This window comes from Tupaia chinensis, unplaced genomic scaffold (genome assembly GCF_000334495.1).
Source record: "Tupaia chinensis unplaced genomic scaffold, TupChi_1.0 Scaffold000212_1, whole genome shotgun sequence".
Lineage (NCBI taxonomy): Eukaryota > Metazoa > Chordata > Mammalia > Scandentia > Tupaiidae > Tupaia > Tupaia belangeri.
The window spans coordinates 1,663,852-1,689,771 of NW_006159687.1; the positions used below are offsets into that span (position 1 = coordinate 1,663,852).

The 25,920-nt window shown below is 48.1% G+C and overlaps 1 long non-coding RNA gene across 1 annotated transcript; it reads left to right on the top strand.

Moving 5' to 3' along the window:
* Positions 1–383: 383 nt before the first annotated feature.
* Positions 384–25,590, top strand: LOC102486832 (uncharacterized). The gene is made up of 3 exons (XR_334385.1): positions 384–1,065; positions 5,942–6,101; positions 25,409–25,590. It is a non-coding gene; the product is annotated as an uncharacterized LOC102486832 (long non-coding RNA).
* Positions 25,591–25,920: the final 330 nt, after the last annotated feature.

Genomic DNA, 25,920 nt, shown 5'->3' on the forward strand with positions numbered 1-25,920 from the left:
TCTCTGGAAAGACAGGGAGAGACAGAAAGCGAGAAGTCACCTTGGGGAGGGAGTGGGGGGATGGCCACACCACAATCCCTTCTCCTCCATTCTCCTCTCGGGATCTTGGGCACACACGCACATGTGCCTGACCTGAGTTTTAAGCCTCCGGGCCCAGGATTCAAACTGCGGTCGACTAAGGCAGGAGTGCAGCGACATAACTGTTATGCCATCTGCTGTCCCCTCCAGTGTAGATTTACACCCAGGTGTGCCATGGAAGTTTCAGCTTTCTTGAGCCTTTTGTGGATGACAGTTACAGCAGTTGGAATCTGAGGGAAGCTAGGACAGGTGACCTCCGCCTAGCACCTAGTAATGGGGTTAATTTAATGCAAACAGTAGGTTCTTCTTTGGGGATCCCTTGAGCCAGAGCTGTCAGTTCCTCCAAAAAGCTAATGAAGGAGAACGCAGACTGTTGGTGACGAGGCAATGAAGGCCCTCATCATCTCCAATTAGCGTTTACTGGGAAGGGGGGGGAGCCTGTGGCCTGGGGGAGGAATCACCCCCCCGCCAAGCCCTTCCGCTTCACTCCTACCCAGTGTCAGTTTGGCACCGTTCTGTCGGGTTTTCAAGTTCGGCCCTTTCTTGTGTGACGGTCTACGTGCCCCCTGCCCTCCCTGGACTGTACGCTGAAAGCAGGCGTCTTGGTTCAGACTTGGCAGCCGCTGCACCGCCCGACCTGGCTGCCCCTCCCGGGCTGGGAGCCTAGTACTTAGCTCGTTTTACCCCTTTCCTGCGTCGCCCCTTTTTGAGGCTATATTTTTTTAACGAGTAGCAAACAACTTCCTGAGATGTGGTTCCATGTAACTTCCCAGTTTTAATTAGCCTCGTCACCTTAAATGCACCCTGTCTCCCAGAGAGATGGCGCTGCGAGCTAGGACCCTCCTCTCCCAAGCAAGACCTGACTTCAAAATACAGCTCCAAGTTTAGAAAGGCACGGAGCGTGCCAGTGCGCGCAAGGAAGACGGCAGACTGGTGGTAACTTGGCGGGGAGGGCCGGTTCACTCCTCAGCAGGAGCTCTGCCTTAGGTAAGTTCCTTCCCAGACAAGGGGATAAGAGTGTGTACCTTGTGGTTGTGAACCAGTCGTTTGTTTAGCATGGTCCCCGGCGGGCCAAGCGCTGGAGACGGTCATTACATTTACCAGCGTCACGTCCATTACCTCTCGTCCTCACCCAAGGCTTTGCCCCGAACTAGGAGGATATACAGAGGTGGGGGAAAGGGAGGGATTCTCGAACTTTTTTTTTTTTTGGAGAGGTTTTTGCTATAGGGCGCATGTGCTCGCCAGACAGAGAGAGACAGAGAGACAGAAAGCGAGAAATCACCCCCCAGGGGGATGGCCACGCTGCAATCCCTTCTCCTCCATTCTCCTCTTGGGATCTTGGGCACTCACACACACGCGCCCAGTGTGAGTTTAAGCCACCTGGTCCGGGACTCGAACTGCGGTCAACTACATGGGAGTCCAGCGACATAGCCATTACGCTAACTGCTGGTCCCAAACAAGGAGAATTTTTTGATACTATTCACGTTAACTAGTTTTCAATATTATGTTGTTACTTTTGAGTCAAACATTCTACACAATTCCTAAAGTTGAAAGGAATAAATTATTTAAAAATATACACTGATAATTAGGTATTTTTTTTACTTAAGCATTCAATAAAATGCATAAAGAAAAAAACAGTAAACTACCTCTTCCTTTTGCTATTGGTGTGTTTTGTCCAATTCTTTGTCCAAAGTGCTAAGAACCTGGATATCATCGCAGAAGCCATCCTACAACATCATTCAAGTTTCTCCAGTACCTGATAATGATAGTGACTGCTGTTAGTAATATCCGGTCCTTCGGGAAGTCATGGCATATTTTTCTATTTTTGTTTTTGAGAGAAAGATTTTTTGCTATAGGGCGTGTATGCTTGCTGGAGAAACGGAGAGAGATAGAGAGACGGAAATCCTCCAGGGGGATGGCCGTACCGCAATCCCTTCTCCTCCATTCTCCTCTTGGGATCTTGGGCATGCACATACATGCACCTGACGTGTCTCAAGCTGCCGGGTCCAGGACTTGAACTGTGGTCGACTGTGTGGGAGTCCATTACGACATCTACTGGTCTCTTTTTCTATGTTTTTCTATGAGAAAATGCACCATGACTTTCCCAATGACCCAATAGTCCTATTTATTAAATATCTATTTTGTACCATCCAACTCCTGAGATGGCTACTGAACTTCAGCTGTGAAATATTAATTCATTCACTCATTCACTTATTCATCAGCGAATGTTGCTGAATACTCACTGCATGTCAAGCACTGGACTAGGCCTTCAGGGACAGTGGTAGACAAGTCTGACGAGTCCTTCCCTTGTGGGAGTTTTGTTCTGGGGGGATTTGGACAATAGGTAAGAAAACACACACACAGTTTCCAGTGCATGAAAGATGGAGCTTGCTGTTGCCACAGTCAGGGAGCTAGCTGGCCTCTAACTCAGTTTCCTGTCTTTACTGCGATAGACAAACTCCTAAACACGGTATTTTTCAGTAGGGCATTTCCGTCTTTATGCTGGTGGCCGTACTGTCTGCCCAACAAAATACTCTACTGTGTGTGTGTGTTTTGCCTCTTGAATATTTATGCCTGTGACCACCTATTCCCCCCCCCTCCCCATAGGGCACATGCATTTGCTGGAGAGAGACAAAGGGAGGGAAAGTGAGAAATCACTCCCAGTGGGGATGGCCATGCTGCAATCCCTTCTCTTCCATTCTCCTCTCATGATTTAAGGCATGCACACACATGTGCCAGGTCTGGGACTTGAACCTTGGCTGGCCATGTGGGAATCCAGTGCCTTAAACCACCATGCCACCTGCTGCCCCTCCCCCCTTTAAAATTTGTTATAGGGTACATGTGCTCACGAGAGAGAGAGAGACAGAAATCACCCCCCAGAGAGGAGAGTCAGGCCACAATCTCTTCTCCATTCTTTTCTCAGGATTTTGGGCACACATGCACACACACCCAGCATGTTTTTCAAGCTGCTGGGTAGGGGACTTGAACCTTGCCACATGGGACCCCGGTGTCTTAACCACCATAACACTAACTGGCCCACCACCCATTTCAAATACTACTTCCTCCAGGAGCCTTTTGAGTCCTTCCCGGTGGGGCTAATCCCTCCTTCTCCCATGCGGTGTTTGGACTTCACACATGGCTCTCTCCTTGCCCTCCCTGAACACTTAGTATGGCTGTTTGTATGTATCCATGATCTGTTTCCCTTCCTGCCAAACTGTCAGCTGTCCGCTTTCCACCTCGTCATCTCTTCACTGGATTAGCAAATCTGGTCTGCTAGAGCCAGGCTTGCTTTTCAATAGTCATTCTCTTTTCCAAGCCAGGGGTTTCTCGATCTTCTTTTCTACTTGTCTCTCTCTAGCTGATCCATCCATGTGTCTGAGCACAGAGAACAGCTTCGGGCAGAGAAATCTAAGAGGCGATAAACCTGTGCGTTTCATCGCCTTGCTTAAAGCCTGCCGATGGTGCTTGAGGCGAAGATAAAACCCAAAGCCTGGGGCACGGCGCCGGCATTATCCTAGGCCCCCTACGTGTCCCTTCGAGACTCCCTGCCTGCTCCTGGCGAGGTGTTTTCATTTCTTGTTCTGAACGCCGGCCTAGTGGTTTCTCTTGCCGGACCGTAGACTGTGAGGGGGCAGCCCCGGTACAGTCGCTGCCGTCCGGACCTCCTGTCGTCTGTGCTCTGTACACAGTGCGGCCCGCATGAATGCACGTGGAAGGAGCTCTTTCACCTCACAGCTCACTTCTCTCTCCATAGAAGACTTGCATATCGTAAAAGAAATTCAAACAAACTGGAATCGAATAGAAGTCCCTTTCACCCTGATACTAACCTGGCTCCAACTCTCTTCTTATCCTTGGGAGGCTTCCAGTTCAATGGGCATCTTCTGTTTCTTTATTCTGCAGGTTCTCACGCACATACACAATGTAGTCCCCACTACCGAATCCATATGGAAGGTTGTCTTTTTTTTGGAGAGGTTTTTGCTATAGGGCACGTGCGCTCGCCAGATAGACAGAGACAGACAGAGAGACAGAATGCGAGAAATTACCCCCCAGGGGGGATGGTCACACCGCAGTCCCTTCTCCTCCATTCTCCTCTGGGGATCTTGGGCATGCACGCACACGCGTCTGGTGTGAATGTAAGCCACCGGGTCTGGGACTCGAACTGCGGTCGACTACATGGGAGTCCAGCGACATAGCCATTACATCAACTGCTGGTCTCCATATGGAATGTTTTAATAAAAAGAAATAGGAGGCTGGCAGGTGGCATAGAGGTTAAGGGGCTGGATCATACATGGCCAGCTTTGCGGTTCAAGTCCCTGAACTAGTGACTTGACAATCATGCCGGACAAACCTGTGTGTGTACCCCGAGAATCCAAAGAGGAGAGTAGAGGATAAGGGACTGTGGTGTGGACAACCCCTCCCCGGGGTGATTTCTCTCTCTCGCTCTCTCTCAGTCAAACTCATGCACCCTACAGCAAAAACAAAACCAACCAAACAACCAAAATAATCCAAACAACCCCTACCCCACAAAAAATAGAAATGGGGCTATAGGCGGTGTTCTGTGCCTTGTGTCTGCTTTCTCATTTTGTATATATTAGCAGTCTTTCTGTCCTTCATGTCGTTTTTTTAAAAAAGAACTAATTTAATTTATTTTAATTTGACAAGAGAGGGACAGAGTGAGAGAGAATAAGAGAGATGGAATGTGAGAAAGCGAATTGTAGGGTCTGGAACTCAAACTGTGGTCGGCCATGTGGGAGTTCAGCACCCTTAACCACCACGTCACCTGGGCCGCTCCTCATGCAGTTTTAAACCTACGACACTATTTTCAAAATAGTTAGATGCTCACATAGTTGATTTGTTAGTTTCCTACTGGTAGATTTCATATGTTCACCTTGTGGTAAGACGGGTTTCTAGAAGTGGTATCGCTGGCTTACAGAATGTAAGCATCTGCAAATTTTGTTAGTTCTTAGCTATTTCCTTATACAGTTCTTAATGGGGAGGTTACAAATTCTCAAAAATGTTTAATTTGTCAACTTGGCCCTTGGCAACATTGTTACAGGGTGAAATTTCTCTTCATATCATTTCAATCCCTTTGGAATCAGACCCTTCGCGCCCTGCCCCTCATGACGGATGGCTTCAGCAGGTCCTGGTATCAGAAGCACATTCCTTCCCTGTGTGTGCACCACCTTCGGCCGGCGATAGCTCTGGTTTCAGGTCCAGCCACGGAGATAGCCCTCAGGGTGTACAGCCCGGAGGTGTTCCCGGACTCCTCCCTTCTCTACAGCGCCCTCGGGCAGCATCCTTTATTGGCTTTCCAGAGTCTTCTGGAATCTAGCCTTGCATGTATCCCCAGCATCTTCAACTAGAGTTTCAACCACAACCTTGGTCTTGAATGGAAGGGTTGCCTTCTCTGTATTACAAGATACTTTTTCTTTTTCTTTTTATAATTTTGTTTTGAGGCTTCGCCTTTTGCCCCTAAGTTGACAGAGGGCTTGAGCACTTCCCAGAAGAGGGAGAAAGCACGCTCCCAGTGGGTGCAATTCCTTACCTTCCTTTCTCCCATACTGTGGGGACTTAGGGTACCCGTGCCCAGCGGGAGTTTTCAAGCTACGGGGCTGGGACTTGATCTGTGGCTGGCCATGTGTGATCAGCTCACCTTACCTACTAAGCTATGGGACTGGCCGCAGCAGCTTGAACAATTTTTCTAAAATATTATAGAATCAGTTCTGATCTAACATCTGCTTGCTTTTCAGTGTTCCTTCAGGACAAATTCAAGCCCTTTAACACCCTAAGGACCTTTTCTCCCGGGCTTTAAGCTGTTAGCCTTACCCCCAGAAAACCCCTCTCGTTTATCCTCTGTCTCCAGCCTCGTGGGCATTCGCTGTGTGCTGTGCTGTTGGCTCTGAAAGCGGGCGCAATCTCTCCGCTGTGTCCTCCTCCCACACACTGGAATGGCCCTCCGCGTGCCTACCTCTAACGTCCTCGGGGGCTCAGCTGAGATGGCACCTCCTGCCACGGCCCTTCAGGTGGGCGTAGGCGTCTGTCCTCTGTGCTCTGCCCAAGCTGGACACTCCCCCTCGACCTTCATGCCTCTACTCACCCTCGTAGTGCGATTTCCCATTCCCACCCCCCACCCCCCGACTCTGGAATACAGGCCTCCTGAGGGGGGCCCGTAGGTGGGTTTTGCGAGAGACTATGCCTGGTACAGTTCTTGTTGCAGTGAAAATCTGTTGATTTGAATGAATGAACAAATAAATGAGTGAGGGGATTAGATGTTCTTTCTTCGTCTTTCTTCTTTCTACTTTCTTTTTTTCTAATTTGCTATTGTGTGCACTTGTTGTGGGGGGAGAGAGAGAGAAAGAGAAAACACCTTTCGGGGTGTGACAATCCCACAATCCCTTCTCCTTCACTGTCCTCTTGGGATTTTGGGGCACTCACACATATGTGCCCAGCAAGTTTTTCAAGCTGCTGGGTTCAGGACTTGAACTCAGAGTGGGCCACGTGAGATCCAGCCACCTTCACCCCCATGCTGCCTGGCGGGCCCAGAATTAGATGTGTCGGGTGATTAACTTCTCCGTCAGATTCGGGCCAGCCAAGAAGAGGTCATGGAGACTGCTGTGTGGGCCAAGGTAAATATCTAGAGTATCTAGTTGTAAAAGTAATTTTGGGGGCCAGTGGGTGGCATGGTGGTTAAGGTGCTGGACTCCCACATGGCCCACCATGGTTCTAGTCCCAGACACGGTGGCTTGGAAATCACACTGGGTGTGTGTATGTGAGTGTCCAGAATCCCAAGAGGAGAAGAGAAGAGATTGAGGTGCCACCATCCCTCCTGGGGGTGATTTCTCACTTTCCTTCTTTCTCCGGTGAGCGTATGCACCCTATGGTAAAAACCTAAAAATAATAATAATAATAATAATTTTGGGCTGGCCCCATAGTGTAATGGTTAAGTACTGTTTAGAAAGTCAGATCTCACATGGGTGACTGTGGTTCAAATCCCAGCCTGGTGACTTGAAAACTGCATTGGGCATGTGTGTCCCCAACCCTGACAGGATGGAGAAATGAAGGAAAAAGGTCTTGGTGTGAGCATGCCTCACTGAGGGATGCTTTCTCTCTTCCTGGTGAGTGTGTATGCCTTCTGGCAATAAAATACACATAATTTTTAACATTTTAATTCATTTATTTTTGCCATAAGGTGGCATTCACTAGACCGAAGCAGAAGCAGAGGAGAGGGGACAGCGCACACTGAGGCCTCTCTTCTGTTTCTCACCCTGTCGGGGCCAGGGTGTGCTCCCAAGCCTCTGGGTGGGGACTCCAACACGGTGCTCGGGAATCTGGCTCCCTTCAGCTCTAGGCCACAGAGCTGGACTGTCTTAAGCTTTTTACTCTGAAATAATTATTTTTAAAGCATTATTAAATTTAAAATTAAATTTTTAAATTTAATTTCATTTATTCATTTATTTATTTTAATATAAACAGACACACACACACACACACACACACACACACACACACACACACACACACAGAAGGGAAGTGAGAAAGCAAGCCACCAGGTCCAGGACTTGAATCGTGGTCAGCCATGTGGGAGTGTCCAGCGCCTTAACCACCACGCCACCTGCTGGTCCTCACTCTGAAATAATTTTAACTTAGGAAAGAGTTGCACAAATAATATAAAAAATTCCTGTATAGCTTTCACCCTGCCTTACCAATTGCTAATGTTTTCCTGTATTTGTTTTATTTCTTTCTTTGTAAAAACAAAAAGTCAGCCCCAGCAGTTGGCATAATGGCTATGTCACTGGACTCCCATGTAGTTGACTACGGTTCAAGTCCTGGACCTGGTGGCTTAAACTCACGCCAGGCATGTGTGCGTGCATGCCCAAGATCCTGAGAGGAGGGTGGAGGAGAAGGGATTGCGGTGTGGCCATCCCACCTGGGGGGTGATTTCTCACTTTCTGTCTCTCTGTCTCTCTCTGTCTTTCTGGCAAACGCATGTGCCCTATAGCAAAAATTTCTCGAAAAAAAAAAAGTCCTTTCCTGAATCACTTGAAGACAACTCCCAGCCACTATGCCTCTTTATCCTTAAAAACTGTATCACTTTATTCCTTAACCACAATAGTTATCAATTCAAGAAGTTTAACCACATTTATTAAGTGTTATTATTGATATACAAATGATCTGGGTTCTTCGTATAGAATTTTCCATCAATACAGGACCAGCCTAGTGCACTTATTATCTTAATTTTTTTTTTTTTTTTTTGGAGAGTTTTTTTTTGCTACCAGGCGCGTGTGCTTGCCAGAGAGACAGAGAGACAGAAAGTGAGAAATCACCCCCCAGGTGGGATGGCCACACCGCAATCCCTTCTCCTCCACCCTCCTCTCAGGATCTTGGGCATGCACGCACACATGCCTGGCGTGAGTTTAAGCCACTGGGTCCAGGACTCAAACTGTGTTGAACCACATGAGATGCCAGCAACATAGCCATTATGCTAACTGCTGGTCCCTATCTTAACTTACTTTTTTTTAAGAGAAATTTTTGCTATGGGGCGTGTGCTCGCTGGAAACCGAGACATTCATCTAAATTTTTAAAAGTCCCCCAGTGTTCTCTCTAAATGTTTTGAGCGTGTCCCCTTGAGTCGAGTTCAGTTGAGTCGAGTTCAGTGGTGGCTGCACTGTAACCTAGGGCACTGCGGCCAGGAGTCGCAGACCAGGGCCCCACGTGTACCAGGGTTTGCTTTAGAAAAGTCCTTCGTGAGTGGGGCACTGGGGACCCCCAGGAGAGGTACCTGGGGAGGGCGAGCTCCGCGCCCACCTGGTCCACCCAGAGCTGCAGCCCAGCTGAGCCGGAGCTCATGGCTCCTCCTGAGCTCGACGCTGGCCACCGTCAAGGCCCACACCAGGGCCGCCCTGTGGACCCTGCGGGCCGTGGGAGCCACGGGGCCGGGCCCGACCCTATGGCAGCGGCAGGAAAGGGCCCCAGCACAGGGCCAGAACTTCCGCCGCCAGCGCTGTCCTTGCCATCGGGCTGCCCCGAGGACGCTGTGCCTGTGCCCTGCTGGCCTCGAGCTGGGCCTTTGCCGCTCTGGGGCCGCGCTTGGCAGTAAATGCCTTTTTGGGGACAAAAAAGTCCGTGGAACCTCAGTTTCTTTACTTGTTGATGGGGGAAATGGGAGACTTAGACTTGCAGCAAGTACCACATCTTCTCCAGCCTTTAAAGCATCATAATAAACAAACAAAAACAGTTTTTAAGCTTTTTCTTTCTTTTTTTTTTAATTGAGATAGAAAGAAAGCTGTCTCCTGTAGAACCTGTCAGTTCTGAAAGCCTGCTAAATGATTTTCTTTTCCGGGTGTCTTACCGCTCCGCCGCTGCCTTTTCTCCTGCCATTACCTCTGCAAATGCTTGGCTGACAGTCTTTTTCATCTTGGAAGTATTCTGAACATAATATGACTGTTTATTTAATGTCTCCTGCACTTCAGAAGATAATGACCAGAAGAAGGGCCTGTTTACCTATTTTTTCAAGCGCTGCAGCTTACTCAGTTCCAGACTTTCCAGAAAGCCTATATTAATTTGTCTTTATTTCGTCAGTTTGAAGTTAGATCAGCACTTGTGGGCTTTTATTCCTTCCCTTTTGAAATCTGATGTGAATTTGTTACCCCGATTCTTTGCCATTTGCACTTCCATGGGCTTCACTGTCCTGCTAAAAAATACTGCCAGGAAATCCGTGAGGGGGTTGCAATGATATAAAATAGTGAGGCAGACTCTTTCTTTAGGGTTAATTTTTTATTAACATATAATGATTGCACACACATGTGGGGGTATAATATGAATTTGTCAGTTCAGTAATTTAGTGTGTAATGATTAAATTGGGTAATTAGTGTGCCCATTACCTCGGCCGTTTGTCATTAGAGAATGACATTTTACCCTTGGATTTCAGAGTAATTTTCATTTTCTCCTCCCTGCTACCTTTGACTACTATTTCAAAAGAGTTCGTAGCAGATTGCTTTTTTTTTTTTTTAAATTCACGATAGTGTGTGCATGATTGAGAGAGAAAAAGAAAATCACCCTCCATGGGCTCCGCCACATTGTCACTCCCTTCCCTTCAGTCCTCCTGTCGGCCAAGGCCCTGGGCGCACACGTGTCCACCGGTGAGCTTTCAGGCTGACCAGGCTGGGGACTCGAACCATGTGACTCCTAGCTCGAGTCCAGTACACTAGTGACTACGCCACGGAGGGTGGGCCTTGTGGCAGGTTTTGGAGGAGGCAGATGACGGTAATGTCAAAGATCACTTTCCGTTAGGCTGCTGCTCATGGTGCCTTCAGTGAGCATTCGCCGAGGACTACTGCGTCCGGTACGTCTGCCTTGGGAGTGCGGTGAGGAATCGAGGCACCGACTTGTAGGACCTTGTACCCAAGTAATCCCAGCGCCTATGTAAGAGCTCCACCCGAGGCCTTGGCCAGGCACAGCCCGGCAGAGGGAGCCGTCAGCTCTGCCAGGAGCCGCGTGAGGCTGTTCCCACACCGGGTTCAAACCTCAGTAGGTCTCTTTGTAGACGATCTGTGAGTTACTCCCACAGGGAGGTTTCTGCTCCATTTTCCCGTCTGATCCAGGCCCACTGGCCTCTGAGTTCATTGAAGGATCCAGTGTTTTTATCTTCAGTGAGTCAGGACATCTGAGCTCGAAGCCAGGCACATAGTAGACCCACAGCTGCTAGCTGCTAAGAGCAGAAACTGTGTTGGCATTAATAGTTATCTAAGGCCTAGTGATTAAGGAAGCCAGATCCCACATGGCCGGCTCAGTTTGCATCCTGGCCTCAGTGTCTCAGAAAAACACGCCAGGTACAGGCATGCAAGTGCCCAAGACCTGGACAGGTTAGAAAAACGGAGGAGAGGGGATCGTGCAAGACCGCATCCCATTTGGGGGTCTTTTCTTCCTCTCTCTCCCTCTTTCTTTCTCTCTGGAGCAAACACACCCTCTGGTAATTTGGAAAAAAAAATCGTTATCTATTTATTAGGTTGTCTAGAAAGTCATGATGCACTTACGACTTTCCTGACCACCTGAGCGTTGGCTACCTCATTTAGGATCTCCAGAAATAGAGTTCATTTCCTGTGGTTCCACGTCGAGGAAGCAGCTAGACAGGAACTACAGGTGGGTGACAGGCCTAGAGAAGCGGCATTTAACATGTCTCCGTAAAGCAGAGAATCTTTTGAATTGGGAGAAAGCCATGAAATTCTAGAACAGGCAAGGCTGATCCAGCCCGGATTTCTGGGCCAGTCTCGTGCTTACAAGAGGAGCGTGCAGGAGAGAGAGGGCTCAATCCAGGAATTCTCTTTATGAGGCAAGGTGTTTTAAGGAAGTTGAAAAGCTTACGCCCCCAATTCTGCAAGAGGGGAACATGTGGCTATTGCAAAGCGCCTTGTCTTATTTGTATCCGTGAGCACCTGTGCGTTTCCACATCTCCCGGGAACCGGAACTGCTTTGGTAAGTAATGAAAACTATTTTAAGAGGTCTTCATAGGCTTGGACTGCGGCGTGGATGTTTTGGGTTCTAGACGGAAGAGGTGTGGATAGACAGCGACCAGCGTGAACAAGGGAGCTCTCTGGCTGAGTGAATGCTCAGTCCAAACACAATGTCCAGCCCGCTGCCCCAGACGCCGCTGCCGTCCGGGGTACTGACACTGCGGCATTGCAGACTTGTGGCCTAGTATCTTGAGGAAATCCGAAGCGAACTTACAAATTGATCAACACAGATATTCTTTGGCATGTTGCTGAAAAAACCGAAAAGTGGAGTTAAGTGAAATGCCCCAGTTAGGGACTCAGAAGTAAATCATGGTGCACTATGAAACGATGAAGATTTGTTAAAAGAAGAAGTAGGTGATATGGTGAATACTTTTATAATCATATACTATAAAAATAAAAACGAGGATTTTAGAAAATTATCCAACTCAAGAAAACGCTCCTTCAAAGGGCGGGCGCAAGGAATGAACATGTGTAAAGGTCCTATGCAGTGAGAGGACATCTTTATACAGCGCAAGAGGACACCTGTGAGCATCATGGACGGAAGTTACAAGTCAAATAAGACTGGGCTTGTTGGTTTGACCTTTATTTTAATCTTTAAGCTATTGCACCAACAACACTGTAATTGCTGTGAGATATTTTAACTGCCAGAAGGTGTGTGTGGCCGAGAGAGAGAGAGAGAGAAAGACAGAGACAGAGAGAGAGAGACAGAGAGCGAGCAGCTGCCTAAAGGGCACGGTCACCCCGCAGTCCTTTCCCTTCATTTTTCCGTTCTGTCAGGACCTTGGGCCACATGCCTGCAATGTGTTTCAAGCCACCAGGGCCAGGGTTTGCACCGCGGTCAGCTCTGTGGGCCCTTGCTTCCTTAACCACTAGGCTGTGGGGCTGGCATGAAATTCTTTTTAAAAAACGAGCCGCAGGGAACCAGCAGTTAGCGTAATGGCTATGTCGCTGGACGCCCACGTAGTCGACCGCGGTTCGTGTCCTGGACCCGGTGGCTTAAAACTCACGCCGGGCGCGTGTGCGTGCGTGCCCAAGATCCCGAGCGGAGAATGGAGGAGAAGGTATTGTGGCGTGACCATCCCCCCTGGGGGGTGATTTCTCGCTTTCTGTCTCTATGTCTCTCTCTGTCTGTCTGGCGAGCGCACGTGCCCTACAGTGAAAATCTCTCCAAAACACAAAAAAAAAAAAACAAGCCGCAGTCGGATCACATCGAAAGCCTCAGCCTAAGTTGCCTTACTCCTTTCTGGTACTCGCCATTACGCACACGCCTTTAGAACCGCGGCCCTGGCACAGCTCACGATGGCAGAAGCCATGGGCACCCGTGCTCCGCTACGCCACGGCAGGGCCCACCAGCCCCTGCCACCTAGAAGCAACCTCAGAGCTTTCTCATCACAGATCTCTGAGAAGCCACAAACAACAACAACAAAATGGCCGAGCAAGTGTCAGGCATGGTCCACGCGCTTTATTTCTATGAACGCGTTCAGGGTTGTCTTAATAAACTTACAACCTGAACACCGTATTACCCCCTTTCATAGATGTGGAAGGTGAGGACTAGAGAGTTTACATCACTGTAGTATCTGACCTGGGTGCTAACCTTCTTTGTTACTTTCCTGTACATTTTATTAAGCACCATTTAAAAAAACGGACAAGGTCTTAACAAATTCTATTCGACACCGTAATTGTAAAAATGATCATGTGCAATGATTATGTAAGAAATAAAATCTCTTGGGCTGGCTGCATAGCCTAGGGATTAAAGAAACCACACTCCACATGGCTGACGGCAATTCAAATCCTGGTCCCAGGATTAAAAATGTGCTAGGGGGGCTGGGAGGTGGCGTGGTGGCTACGGGCGCTGGACACCCACATGGCTGACCGCGGTGCAAGTCCTGGATCTGGCGGCTCGCTTTCTCACTTTCTCTCTCTCACTCTGTCCCACTATGGTCAAACCGAAATAAATAAATAAATAAATAAATAAATAAAGTTAAATGAAATAGTAAAAATTAAAACAATGATAATAAATAAAAACAAAAGAAAACGCGCTAGGTGCATGTGCATGGTGCCCCAAATCCTGACAGGAAGGGAGAACGCAGAAAGGGCTGCAGCGTGATCAAGACCCGTTCGGGGTGCTTTCTCCCTCTCCCTCTGTGTCTCTCTCTCTGTCTCTATCTCTCTGGAGAATCTACATGCCCTCTGGCCATTAAAAAAAAGTACTTAAAATTATATATAGGAGGCCCTCTTAATTATAATGAAAACTGACTAAAGTTTAAATGGAGAATGGGGAAGATGTTTTGTCTCGTTATTTAAGCAGAGGCTGAATACTGACTTCTTAGCATCTTAGACTGGGCTGGGGGGTCATTACGTCCTTGGGTAAGGAGTTACACTCGGTTTCAGTGGGGTCAGGAATCTGACTAGGTTTTAGCTAAGACTCTTTCCAACCCTGTAAATTATGAATCTATGATTAGTTGTTACCTATCTGATTACTACGCCATAAAAAGAATCTTCTGGGAACAAACAGAACCAAAGACATCTTTTCTTCTGTTAAGAGCATTTGCAAGCAGATGGTTGAAATTCTTTTAACTGAGGATCACGCGTTAAAGATAAGGCTTAATTCTTGGGATAAGGAATTTTGACACATATTCCCATGAAGAAATAACTCATACAGATATTCTTTTCCAAGAAGGAGATTTTGAAGTGAACCAAGGGGTAAAAACCTTTATCATAATGGGAGGGAAGGAGGGGGAGACGTTCTCACTGAAAGGGGTGTAGTGAGAAAAAAGAGAAGTCGAGGCCTCCCGGGAGGAACGTCTCTGTCTTAACACTGGGCTCAGAGCTAGCTCGGGCAGTCGCCAGCTCTCAGTCCTGCGCGGGCGCTGGCCGCGTTCTCTTCCCCTAAGCCCTCCCTGGACGCCCTTGCCGTTCTCCATTCTGCTTACCGCAGATGCCCTGGAGTCACCCAAGGACTCTCTAAAATGTGGCCACAGCTCTGCTGTAGTCCTTCCCACTGATTCAGGTTTGAGGCCTGGGTGTGGCCGGAGTGCCAGGCTTTCTAAAGATTCCCAGGTGATCAGCCGAGTTGGAGAATTTCTGTCTGCATTCTAGGAAGATACGTTTTTGTTTGTTTGTTTTGTTTTTTTAAGTTTTAGGTCTACAGTCTTTTCTGATGAGACATTTTAATACCGTATGTAACTGTCTTCATTATCTACGATGACATTCTAAAAATGTCTAAAATGGCATTTCTCTGTTGCTGGATAGATTGGTGTGAGTTAGGGCCAGTTGGTTAGCAGTATTGTTCAAGTCTTCTATTTCCTTCCTGATTTTCTTTCTGTCTTTTCTTTTCTTGTACTACTTTACTGCCAGAGAGCATGTGGGCTTACCTGACAGAGGCGCACAGAGAGAGAGAGAGAGAGAGAGAGAGAGAGAGAGAGAGCACCACTCAACGGGGTTGGTCACGCTGCGATCCCTTCTCTTCCGTTTCTCTATCCTGTCAGGATTTGGGGCCCACACGTGGGCCTGGGTGTTTTCAGGCCACTGGGCAGGATCAAATGGCTGTCAGGTATGTAGGCTCCTGCTGTCTTAACCACGAGGCCACAGGGCAGTCGCTTTCCGATTTTCTGTCATTTATTTTATCAACTACTAAGAGAGGAGGGCTGAAATTGCTAGTTATATGGGTGTTTTCCCCTTTTAACTTGGTCAGTTTTTGCTTCATGCATTTTTTTTTTTTTTGAGAGATTTTCGCTATAGGGCGCATGCGCTTGCCAGACTGACAGAGAGAGACATAGAGACAGAAAGCGAGAAGTCACCCCCCAGGGGGGATGGTCATGCGACAATCCCTTCTCCTCCATTCTCCTCTCTGGATCTTGGGCACGCACGCACACGCGCCCGGCGTGAGTTTTAAGCCACCGGGTCTGGGACGCGAACCGCGGTCGACTACGTGGGAGTCCAGAGACATAGCCATTACGCTAACTGCTGGTTCCTGCTTCATGCATTTTGAAACTCTGCAATTGGTGTATTATATGTTCAGTGTTGTTATATTTTCCTTATAAAGTGACCGTTACTGTTTCCCTCCAATCCCTGATAATATTTCTTGTTCTGAAATCTACTCTGTCTGATATTGATGTAGCTATTCCAATTTTCTTACACTTTGCGTTTTTTCCTATGCTTTAACTTTTAACCTAGTTGTGCGTACAGTTTTTTTTGGTGGAGTTTTTGTTTTCGCTCTAGGGCACTGGGTTTGCTGGAGAGAAGGGGGGTGATGACCCCTCCTCCCCGTCCCACCCACTGCGTAGGATGGCCCTGCCACGGTCCCTTCTCTCCGGATTTTGGGCACAAACACACATGCCCCGAGTGCTGTCCGGGACAGAAACTGAGGAGTCCATCATGTGGGTCTGGCTGTGTTAAGCTCCCATCACCCGTTGGCCTTGTGTGTACAATTCCAAGTGGGCTTTTTTGGTGAAGTCATCATATAACTGAATCTTGCTTTTTAACTCCAGTGTGACGAGTCCTACTTTTCAATCGTTATGTTTTTACCACTTTTATTTACGGTAAATCTCTATGTGGTGGGGTTTAAATTTACCATCTCGCCATTGGTCTTCTATTTGTCCCATTTAAAAAACTCTTTACAAAGGCATGGGCTACTTAGATCACACGTTACAAGGCAAAGCAAATCTCAGCACATTTAAAAGGACGGAAACAATACCTAGTCCTCATGTAGCAAGGGGCCAGTTCAGAGTCTGAAACTGAGTCTGGGGGTTATTCTGCGCGCTGGAGTTACCGTCGCCCCACCAGCGCCACCTCCACTTTAGATCATCGTGTATTGCAGCGCCAGTGTGACGACTTAACTGGGATTTCTGCCAGACGAGGTGCCGCCTGGACGCGCGGTCACCGCAGCCCTGGGAGGCGGCGCGCTGTGCCCGCTACCGCAGCTCGCAGCTAGGCCGGCCCAGCGCCTGCAGACCTGACGCGGCCCCGCGGCCCGCGCTGGGCAGGTTGCTAGGCCTCGGCCACTCTACGCAAACAACGTCGAGGATAGAATAATGCGGATTCTCTCTAGGACCAAAATAGAATTAAATATAAATAACAGAAAGATACCTGGATTATTCCCCAGTTCTCGAAAAGTGGTTCCTTCTTTCTCTCTTTGCCGGAGGGTACATATGGTCATCAGGGAGAAAGAGAGGCAGGAAGCGCCCCCACCAATAGGCTCAGCCACACCCAACTCCTTTCTCCTCCATTCCTCCCCGTCAGGATGTGGGACATGCCAGCAAATACATGTACCCAATATGTTATTTTAAGCCACTGGGGCCAGGTTTCAAACCATAGTTGGTCATACGGTATCCAGCTTTTAATTACCAGCTCTGGGTCTGTTTTTATTTTTACATTTATTTTATTTAACTTTATTTATTTATTCATTTTAATTTGACCAGAGGGAGACAGAGCGAGAGAGAAAGTGAGAAAGCAAGCCACCAGGTCCGGGACTCGAACCACAATTGACCATGTGGGAATCCAGGGCCATTAACTACCAGGACACTTGCTGGCATCCTCTAGGTCCAGTTTTAAAAGAATACACTTTAAAAATAATTGAAGGGCAGCAGGTGATGTGGTGGTTAAGGTGCTGATTCCCACAATCCACTAAGGTTGAGTTCCGGATAGAAGGCTTGAAATCACTCCAGGCCCGAATGTGTACATGCCCCAGATCCTCAGAGGACAGCTGAGGAGAAGGGACTATGGTGTGACCATCCTCCTTGGGGGTGATTTCTCCCCCTCTCCCCAACCCTCTCTGGGCTCATGTGCCCTATGGCACCCCCCCCCAAAAAAAATAAATTGAAACATGACACATAGCAGAAAACATACCGTGGATACACAGCTACCTGTGAGTTCTCACAAACAGGCACCTCTCTGGACAGGACCTAGACGAGACAGCCTTACCAGCTGCTCGGAAGCTCGCTGCTGTTCCCTCCCAGTCACCACACCCTTGGCAAACCTCCCCGAAGCGAACTACTATTCTCTCTTTTTTTTAATTAATATTTTTGCCATAGGGCATGTGCACTCATGGGACAGAGACAGAAAGAGGAAAGTGAGAAAGCTCCCCCCTAGGCAGTTGGCCATGCCACAGTCCCTTCTCCACTCTCAGGATTTGGGGCACACATGTAGAACCAGAAGAACCCAGTGTGTTTTTCAAGCCACCAGGTCTGGGACTCCAGCCAAGGAATCGGTCATGTGGGATCCAGAATTCACCATGCCACTTCCTGGCCCACTAGTCTCATTTCTGATGTAGATTAGTTTTACTTATTTTTGAGCCTAATATAAATGGAATCACAGTAAGCAAACATTTGTGTTTGACTTTTGAAAATTATGTTAATGATGGGACCAGGAGTTAGCGTAATGGCTATGTCACTGGATTCCCATGTAGTCAACCATGGTTTGAGTCCTAGACCCGGTGGCTTAAACTCACTCCGGGCGCGTGTGCATGCGTGCCCAAGATCCCATGAGGAGAATGGAAAAGAAGGGATTGCGGCGTGGCCATCCCCCCGGGGGGTGATTTCTCGCTTTCTGTCTCTCTGTCTCTCTCTCTTTTTCTGGTGAGCGCACGTGCCCTATAGCAAAAACCTCTCCAAAAAGAAAGAAAGAAAGAAAGAAAATTATGCTAATGATGGCTGTAAGTATTGCTGTACAGTGTTGTACTGTGTGAATACAGGATCTTTAGCTATTCTGTTGTTGACACAACTTTTATGGTTAATTACATGCAGTCTAGAATCCTCAGTGAATTTCTTCTGTGCCCATGAATGCAGTATTTTTAGGTGAAAAAGTATTGTTTGGGCACCTGACTGACAGGGCAGGCACGTGGGTGTGTGTGTGTGTGCGGGTAGCAACCCTCCCTGTGGAGGTCCAGGCTTCTTTGAGCAGTGGCAGCCCTCCCTCCTCCCCTGCAGGCTCGTTGATACAGTTTGGTGCAGTTTGAGAGGACTTCCTTGACTCTCCTCCCCAAGGAAGACTCATTTCTCTGTTTTAGCTATTATAAAATCAGTACATGTGAGAAACAGGAGCCTTGGGATCATAGCATTTCAGACCAATGCCTTTGTCTTGTCTTCGTTTTTATTTCGTAGTTTAAAGAACTGACTTTTATTTGCAGTTCTAGAAGCAAGCAACACTTCAAAAACAGAAGAGACTTCCTTATTTTTTTTTCAGATAATATACATTGCTACATTCTTTTTTGAAGAAAATTGATTAGCTTCGCAATGACCGCCCAAAACCCTTAACACACTTTGCTCTGATTCAGAGACTTCCCCATGAGAGAGTGGCGGTTGAAGTTTGGATCCAGGCGTTCTTATTCACGTAGCCCTTCCGGCGAGACCGCTTCGGGCAATCCGCTTCCTTCTCTCAGTTATAGCCAATCAGCTGCCTCGTAGGGCTGTTTTGATGGTTAATTAAATGAATGCAGTTCGTATAAAGGATAAAGATATTATAAAGAAATAAGTACAAAAATTTATGTTCCATGATACTTCTTTTTCTTGTTTTCATGTGTTTTTTATAATACAGAGAGCTTATGTACTTGCCAGAGAGAGACAGAGTCTGGTGTCAGGGAAAAACACCCCAGTGGGTCGTGGCCACGCTGCAATCGCTGCTGTTCCGTTTCTTCATCATGTTGAGCCCTGGGGTACCCCAACGTGCCTGGCATATTTTTCAACCTACAGGGCCAGGATTTGAACCACTCAGTCACGGGGGATATGGCTCCCTTACCTGCTAGACCATGGTACTGACCCCTAAGATGCTTATTTGTAAGGTATTTCTAATAGTGAAAAAATTAAAGCCAACCTGAATGCCTAATCCTGGAAAAGTGAGAACATAACTGAGATACACTACTGTATAATGATTTATTATATCTCTATTCACAACAATATTTCTGGAAAATTTCTGGAAAGTATATATATATATATTTTTTAGAGAGATTTTTGCTACAGGGCATGTGCACTCGTTAGAGAGACAGAGGAGATGTCTCTCCACCCCCCACCCCCGAAGATGCCCACACCATACTCCCTTCTCCTCCATTCTCCTCTCAGGATCTCATGCACATGCGCCCAGTTTGAGTTTTAAGCCACTGGGTCTGGGACTTGAACCGTGGTCAGCTACATGGGAGTCCAGCAACATAACCATTATGCCATCTGCTAGTCCCAATTTGTGAAGAGTTTTAAATTCCAAAGACTTTTTAAAGTTATGAGGAAATGATACACATATGATGTAAAGGGAAAAAAGCATGTTATAAAGTTGCATAGTTTGATCTCTTTTATATAAAATGATTTTAAAAAATTATTATTTAATGTTATTTATTCATTTATTTTTTAAATTTAACCACACACACACACACACACACACACACACACAGAGAGAGAGAGAGAGAGAGAGAGAGAGAGAGAGAGAGAGAGAAGGACAAAGGAAGCCACCAGGTCCAGGACTTGAACCGTGGTTGGCCATGTGGGAGTGTCCAGCACCTTAACCACCATGCCACCTGCTGGTCTCCAATTTGGGGTTTATATATAAATATGTTGTCTCTGAGTAGTAGGATTTCGTTGTGAACTTAATTTTCTTTATTGTGATTAATATTTTATATTTTCTAGTATTAAGTTTTCTGAGCATTACCTTTCTAATGAGAAAATAGCAGAAAATCATCAGTAAAGATCATTTAAGGGAGGGCCAGCCAGTGGTACCGTGGTCCGGGTGGCCGGGTCCCACATGGCCAACTGCATGGTTTGTAGCCCAGACCCAGTGATCTGAAAAACACAGCTGGCACCGCGCACGTGTGCCCAAAACCCTAACAGGGGAGTGGAGGGCGGGGTTGCTGTGCCGCCCTCCTGGGGTAGAGGGTGGGTGCTTCCTTACTTCCCCCTCTCTCCCTGTTTCTGACAAGCACACCTGCCCTGTAACAAGAGCATGTGAGAAAAGAAAGTTTCAAAGAGTAGGCGCCTTCATTAGTCATCCAGTGCGGCCTTTGGGTGGGGCTGAGAAGTCCGGGTCTTCTGACCCCCGCCGCCCCCTCGAGGGTGGCCCCGTGTGCCTTACCTTACTGAGCACACCTCGGCGAAGGCCTGCTGGGGTCTGACTGTCCAGTAATGCCCCTTTCTTCTCTTTGTGCCATTCCAGCACCCCCCGTTGGCTCTGGACCCTAAATTGTCGCAGCTATTTGCTTGGTAATCTCCTGGCCTATGTCGTTAGGGGTAACCGAAGGCAGCTGATCGCTTAATTGTGGAAGCCGGAAACCTGGCTCTTTGATTAGCTCCATCATGTTCTCAAGAGCGGTAAATATTCGGCCTCGTCAGCTTTCCCGTCCTTTCTAATTCAAAAGCAAACTCCGGGGCCCTCACCACGGTATTAGCTGGAGGGCTGTATACGGAAGGACCGCACAGTAAACACAAGTGGAGCATTTTTACAGTCCTGACAGATCATCTGTGGAGGGTGGATCAATGGTGTCTTTGAGACGTGATCGTTTTTTTCCTTTGCTTAAAAGCAGCTTGAAAGTGCTCCAGCCCAGCTGTTGTGCCCCAGCGGTAATGCCAGTGCCCCGCAAGGCTGCTGGCCAGACGGCTGACTGGGTTCCAACCCCTGGGTCGGCCCAACTACATACCAGGGGCTCACGCCTGCGGGGGTCCTGGATCCAGAGGAGCTGCAGGGCTGGGACGAGCCTTCTACAGGTGCTCCCTCCTTCCACCCTCCCACGCACTGTCATAAAAAAAAGCATTCCAGGGACCAACAGGTGCGTAGTGCTTAAGGTTCTGGACTCCCACATAGCCGGCTGTAGTTCGAGTCCCAAACTGGCAGCTTGAAAAGCACACTGGCTGTGTGTGCGTGCATGCTCCAAATCCCAGGAAGATGGAGGAGGGGGGCTTGCGTATGGCCTTCCCCCCAGGGTGGGGGGCTTCTCACTTTCCCTGTCTCTGCCTCTCTTTATTCCTGGAGAGTGCATGTCCTATGGCAAAAACCTTAAAAAAACAAAAACAGCATTCCATGTTTTCTTTTTCATTTTTAACATATCATGGAGAATACTCAAATACATGGAATTGTGGCTACCTACTATTCATATCAAGCAGATTTGACTTTTCAATGGGCCTGCTTCCTTACATAACAGTGATTTTGAACTAATAGGTAATTCAATCAAACATCCCCGTTCAGTTGTTTATACGAGTTATAGGGCTTTCAGGAACTTAATTTACTTTTACAGCCGCTCCGCTCAGCTATAGTTGGGGTTAAGCCCTGTGTGTGGGGAGCTGAACCCTGCATGACTGACTGCGGTTCACAGCCAAGCCCTGGGAGCTTGAGAAACGTCCCTGGGTCCATGCGTGAGAATGCCCTGCAGCCTTGTGAGATGGAGAAACGGGGGAGAGGGATCGTGACACACGACACTCAGCGGGGGGGTGCTTTCTCTCTGCCACCCCCTGGGAAACATACACAACTTCTGGCAATTAAAAAAAAAGATTTCCTGGGAACCAGCAGTTAGCGTAATGGCTATGTGGCTGGACTCCCACATAGTCGACCGCAGTTCGAGTTCCGGACCCGGTGGCTTAAAACTCACACCGGGCACGTGTGCGTGCGTGCCCAAGTCCCCGAGAGGAGAATGGAGGAGAAAGGATTGCGGCATGACCATCCCTCCTGGGGGGTGATTTCTTGCTTTCTGTCTCTCTGTCTTTCTCTGTCTGTCTGGCGAACGCACGCGCCCTATAGCAAAAACCTCTCCAAAAAGAAGAAGAAGGAAAAAAAAGATTTCCTTTCCTCTCCCTCCCACTAACTTCATGTTTGGTTTTTCTAATACAGAGGCTATGAGAACCTAATACCAAAGCAACCAGCTGACACATCCATGTAATTACCGGTTATTTCATCTGTACATCGTGAAACTAGAAGTTGGCATGATTTTATTTTTCACCTGCTTGGCAGTTTTGTTTTGTTTTGTTATATTTCTTTGGACTGAAATGATCTGTTGATTTGGTATTGTGTAAACCAAGCCCAATTCCACAGTACCTCTGTGACTGTTAGGCAAAAGAAAAAGAAAAGGAAAAGAAAAGAGAAAAAACAAATGAAGAGTGAAAAGGATAATTAAGTTGCAAGACAGGAGACCGAGTTTGTTCTAGCTTTGTCACCCATCAGTTACGTGACCTTAGGCAGGTCATTTCTCCTCCCAGGGCCGCCACTTCCTCAAATGTACAGGAGGAGGCTGGGCCAGCAAGTGCCTTGCAGTCCGGGCTTTACGGATTCAAGTTTCCCAAGAAATCAGCGAACACTTTTTGTTAGCTCAGGCAAAGGAATCATCTTTTTTTTTTTGAGAGGTTTTTGCTATAGGGCGTGTGCACTCACCAGACAGACAGAGAGAGACACAGAGACAGAAAGCGAGAAATCACCCCCCAGTGGGGATGGCCATGCCACAATCCCTTCTCCTCCATTCTCCTCTCGGGATCTTGGGCATGCTTGCACACGTTGCCTGGCATGAGTTTTAAGCCACCGGGTCCGGGACGCGAACCGCAGTCGACTACATGGGAGTCCAGCGACATAGCCATTATGCTAACTGCTGGCCCCAAGCCATTGGGTCTTGACCTTGAACTGCCCTGGGCCATGTGGTAGTCCAGCGTTGTAACCACCACGCCACCTGCTGGCTGTGCCTACGTCATGTGCCACTACGGCTGAGCCTTTTTTCCGTTTTCTTATTACAAGTTGTTACTTGTCGCTTAAGGGAAAGTTAGCAAATACAAATGACCAGGATGAAGAAAGTTTAATTTTAATTTTATTTTTATATTTTTATTGTCAGAGGATGCATGAGTTCTCCAGAGAGACACATAGAGAAAGCGCACCTTCTCTCCGCAGTGGGGTGTGGTCACGCAGCAATCCGTTTCCCTCTATTCCTCCTTCCTGTCAGGATTTTTGTCACAAACGCACACACATTTGCCATGTTTTTCCAAAGTTGCCAGGTCAAGATGCGAATCGCAGTCGGGCCACGTGGGATCCAGTCCCTTATGCATTGTGCTTAATTGCTCTGCGATGGGGCCGGCCCAGAGAAAAGAAACTTTAAGTCACCCGAAACCCAAGATGTAGCCAATGTCAAAATGGCAACCTGTTCCTGAGGCAGGAGAAAGCAAGTGAAGTGGGTAAGGGTGCTGGGGCATCTGTCTATGTGGCCAGATAGAAAGGCCCGATAGGGTCATGCAGGCCAAGACGAGCAGGGGCTGTCTAGCTGTTGAAGCCACATTTGACACAGACAGTGAGAAGTCAGTGGGCCCAGCCACATCTGGTGGAGCAGTGAGGGGAACAACCAGCGGCCCAGCCAATGACCAACCACCAGACCTAGATTAAGAATGATAAATCTCGGGACCAGCAGTTAGCGTAATGGCTATGTCGCTGGACTCCCATGTAGTCGACCGCATTTCGCGTCCCGGACCCGGTGGCTTAAACTCACGCTGGGCACGTGTGTGTGCGTGCCCAAGATCCCGAGAGGAGAATGGAGGAGAAGGGATTGCGGTGTGGTCATCCCCCCCGGGGGGTGATTTCTCGCTTTCTGTCTCTCTGTCCCTCTCTATCTGTCTGGCAAGTGCACGCGCCCTACAGTGAAAATCTCTCCAGAAAAAAGATAAATCTTGCAGAACACAACTGCCGGGGCCTTTGGAGTCCCTCTTTCTCTGTCCTTTAGCCCTGCTGCTACCGCAGGAGTGCACTTTCACTTCTAATAAGCCACCTTTTCCTTTCACTATTGGCATGCGTGTGCAAAGCAGCAAACCTGGACCGCAGAAGCCGTCCCGCCACAGTTCCTGGTTGGTAAGCAGCGTCTGAGCTCACTCAGTTCCCACGCGACTCGTGTTTACCAAGCGTGAGGTTGTTCCAGCACGACTGACGTCATCGTCAAGTTGAACATAATGTGAACTTGGTTTCCCTCGTGCACAGTTTTATCTGTGCGGTATACTAGGCGAACACAAATCTGCCAGCTGAACTAGACCTCACAGAAACACACACGTGAACCCCCCACCCCGCCCAGGGCAATGCCACCGGGGTTACAGCTTCTTACCGACTTCAGATCTCTTCAGCCACTGCCCGGGAACAGGCAGACTGCGTCTTCTGCCTCGGCGCCCAGCCCGGCCCGCCCTGCCCTCTGGCTTCCCTCCCCTCGGCAGGTTGGTGTCCCTCCGCTCTGGTTCGGGCTCTGTGTCCTTCCTCCCTATTCGTCGTTTGTTCTCCCTCCACACGGGGTACAGGCATGAGCACTCAGTGGGAAGTCTGGAAGGCAAGCACGCCCTGGCTTCCACTAGCAGACTGCGGGTTTCCCCCTCCCAGGTAAAGGTGCTGTATTATAAAACACACCCCTAACGTGTGTAAAACTGCCCAGTTGTTTTCATGAAGGTTTCCCCCCTGGTTTTTGCTATAGCGCGTGTGCACTTGCCAGAGAGAGAGAAAGAGGGAAAATGGAAAATTGCTCCCCGGGGGGTGGCCACGCTCCAGGCTTTTCTCCTTCAGTCTCCTCTCGGGATTTTGGACACACGTGCACACACATCTGTTGTGGTTTTCAGGCTGCTGGGCCCAGGATCTAAACTGCGTGGTCGGCCGTGTGGGATCCAGCTTCCTTAACCTCCACACCACTTGCTGTCCGTATTCTGCTTAACCAGCTCTGACTGAGTTTTGACGATTGTGTCTCAACCCCGTTTCCTTGTAGTTTTTACTTCCCAGTGTTTTATATTGTGGTCATTTCACCCTGAGCAATTGCATAATAATTAATAAGTAAATAATAAAAGAACACTAAAACAATTTAATAATTATATAAGTGATTGTTGAATTAAACCATAAATTCCCGTTTTTGTTAGATTGCAACTCTGAATCCAGGTCCTGTTAGTATTCTACGTGAGGAAGTGAGTACTCGAGACGTTTCTGCTGCATGCTGAAGTCACGGCGGACACCAGGAGGGGAACCCGTGAGCGATGATTTGAGTTTCCAGCCCAGTTTCTCTCTTCCGGTTTCCAATACGGCGAATATCAATAAATACAGCCCCACCTAAACAAAAGCCTTGTGGTGCACTCAAAACATTTTCAGGTGTCGAGGGTCCCGCCCCCGTGTCTGAGAACACCGCTAATCCAGTGACTTGTTGGAGCACTTGGGTGTGCATCCTCATAGCTCGCGGATGAAGTTCCCTTCGTACCAATTCTCAGAAATGCAACTTCTGAGTCTGAGTGAATACTGTTAAAAGATTTTATCTACCTTGTACCAAACTGCCCTCCGGAGTGGTACCGATTTATATTCTTATCATTAGTATACAAGTATTCCCATTTATTTTAGGCCGAATCCTTCCAACATCCCGGGTCACTGAACACCAGCTACG